We start from the raw sequence: 3074 nt of genomic DNA on the forward strand, positions 1-3074 counted from the left end.
TTTTTTTTTTTTTTTTTTTTTTTTTTTTTTTTTTTTTTATTAAGCCAAATTGTTGTTCGGACCTGAGCTGTGGAGAACGTCATATTAAAGAACCTTACTGTTATCAAAGCCACAACTTATGTAGCACTTGCTGTATACTAACACCAGGAAGTTTTATACTGCACCAAGAAACATTATTTAAATATTGTTTCGTACTGCATTAGGAATTTTTAATATCCAGAGTCTTGAATAAAGCCAGTGGTGAGGTTTCCGTGTTTGTGCAAAGGGAACAGTGCAAACAGCAAAGCTCATTAGAAGGAAGGTAGGGACCGGTGTTCCAATCAAAATTAAAGAAGAGATGGACTCAGAAGGAAGCACCTTGTAACCAGGAAGAATAAACCCATGCTCAAATCATGGATGTAAAATCTCTCTCCGTGTCCAGCCTTGTCCAAAGAAATCAAAGGGGAGAGGGGAGAGGAAGGGAAGGTTGAACATCTATTATGTGACAGGCACCATTCTGAGTTTTATTTTTTTTTTCAACGTTTATTTATTTTTGGGACAGAGAGACAGAGCATGAACGGGGGAGGGGCAGAGAGAGAGGGAGACACAGAATCGGAAACAGGCTCCAGGCTCTGAGCCATCAGCCCAGAGCCTGACGCGGGACTCGAACTCCCGGACCGTGAGATCGTGACCTGGCTGAAGTCGGACGCTTAACCGACTGCGCCACCCAGGCGCCCCTCTGAGTTTTAAAAACAAAATGAAGCGGGACCTTTGAAAATGTTAGACACAAATGATATATTTTGGTTCATAGTACCCCCATTCTGTTTGTTTTGAATTCCTTTTGCTTGTAGGTGATTTCTCTGACATCGGCAAGCCGATAAAGGACAAGATGATGATGTCTTTTGCGGTGTGATTCAAATGAAAGGTACAATGATCTTCTGAAAGAAGAAGAATAAGTGAGAGATACAGTTCCGTTGTGATACCATCTACTAGCTGCTTCAATAAGTAGCCAGCTTATTTGTAATTTATCACACCCACCCTGGTGGCCTTAAAAGAGATGTGGTACCACAGTGTCTTCGTGAGAAAGAACATACCCTCTTACGTTTTACCTGGGTCTCTCAAAGGTGTGTAGGCTTTGCTGGGATGAGTCAGGATATCCCCTCCCATAAAAGGGCTGGAGTCCCACCTCCTGACACACTTCTAAAGTACCTAGAAGTAACGAAGGGCCGGGCAGGGGTGGGGCGTGGGGGCTCGAGGCAAGCAAGGTATCCTTTACGTATTTGCTTCCAAAATTAAATCGCCAAAAACAGAGGCCAATGTAACATTTTTTACAAACCCGTTGCGGCCACTTCGTTGAGTCGCTTGGGGAAAGAAGATTCCATACGTTTGGCGAGATCACGGAGTTGTCCTAGCTGTACATTCTGTCCCTCACGTTAAAACTATACTTGTGTCTCTGGCAGGCCCCATGCTCCTTTCTTGGTTTGCCCCCCGGGGCCCACATTCCTGTAGTTAAAAATAAGAAAGGGTGATTTAACTGTAACATCTCTTTCGGCCATCGGTTGCTACATAACAAAGCTCACCCAAAGCTCAGTAGTGCATGGAAAGCGTTTTTTCTAAGTCTTTGCCACCTGTGGATTGCCTGAGCTCATCTGGGCATCTTCTTCCTCTGGCCTCCCTTAAGTTAGTCAGATGCTGGCAGGGCAGATGGAGTCAGCTGTCGGTAAGACCGAGCTCCCCAACTTTGACATGGAGTCACAGGGTCGCTCCTCTCCGTGGGGTCTCTCCAAATGGTCTCCCCACCTTGGTAACTGCACCGCTTACCCCCTAGGTAGCTCAGAGCTCCCGGGAGCACAAGAAACAGCCTGCGGGGCTCTCTTAGGGGTTGGTCCCCTGGCTGACACTGCATCACGTCTACTCCATTCTGTTGGGTTAGAGCAGCAGGTCCAACCCAGATGGTACAAGCAGCTTATACGAGGTTATACACACCCAAGGTACGGTTCGATGGAGGCCAACCCTGGGGACTCACACCCGCCATCACAACTGCACAAAGGCAAAACTCATACATTCACGTTGGCAGGGCATCATGGGTTCTTCCTTTTATACTTTGAGAAAGAGACATACCCCTCCCCACGTTCCCTGATTCACCTATCTCAAGTAACTCGGTAACGTGAGAGAGTTCTTGGCGTGGCTCTTTGTGTTTTCACATAAAAGGACAAACCTGTTTGGTTTGGGTTTTTTGCTTCGATGCTTGGGTGCCGTGCTTCCCAACAAAACATCACCATCATGGCTGTTAAATCCGAGGGTTTCAGATTCCCACAACCCCTGGATGGGTTGTCAGGGGTCCCATTGCCTACAATTGTGTCTAAAATGTGTGTGCGCGCGCGCGCGCGCTCGCTCCTGGGGAGGAGTTTCCTAGCTTTCCTCAGACTATCCTCTAAAGCGATTTCAAATTGCCAAGACCTCTAAGAAGGCTTACAACTCCGGGAGCGTGGCCCTGCATTTTTACCTGCTGTCACGCCTCCCCAGTGGGGGAAGGGCAGTGTGTCTTCAACCTTTCATGTATCTTTCTTTTCCTTTCTTTTTTTTTTTTTTCTCCCCCAGGGAGGGTGCGCGCTCGTGCCTGTGCATGCACAAGCAGGGGAGAGGGGCGGAGGGAGAGAGAGAATCCGAAGCAGGGTCCACACTCGGCGCAGAGCCTGACCTGGGGCTTGGTCCCACCACCCTGGGATCAGGAGTCGGGCATTCAACGGAGTCACCCAGGTGCCCATGTATTTCTTTCTACAGTGAAACAAAAAGCAGTCACCGTCTGGCCCCTGAGACCACTTCAACTGAAGTCGGCCTGAGGGAAGAAAAGAAATGGGCTGGATGCCTCTGCTCCCAAGAATTATTGTGAGAACGAACTCTCCTTTGTTGGGGTTAAAGGCATTGGAATTGCCTAAGAATTTTAGCTCTTAGCATTTCCCCACCTGTACCTGGTAAATAGTGGAGAATGTAACTTAACGGGACTGTTGGTTCTTCCTCCATCCCCTTCTACCCCCCTCAGCACTCTGCTTTTCTTTCTTCTTTCCCCTATTCGTCTTTTTTAATTTTGTTTT

Source organism: Herpailurus yagouaroundi, unplaced genomic scaffold (assembly GCF_014898765.1).
Source record: "Herpailurus yagouaroundi ecotype Mexico unplaced genomic scaffold, PumYag 165, whole genome shotgun sequence".
Taxonomy (NCBI): domain Eukaryota; kingdom Metazoa; phylum Chordata; class Mammalia; order Carnivora; family Felidae; genus Herpailurus; species Herpailurus yagouaroundi.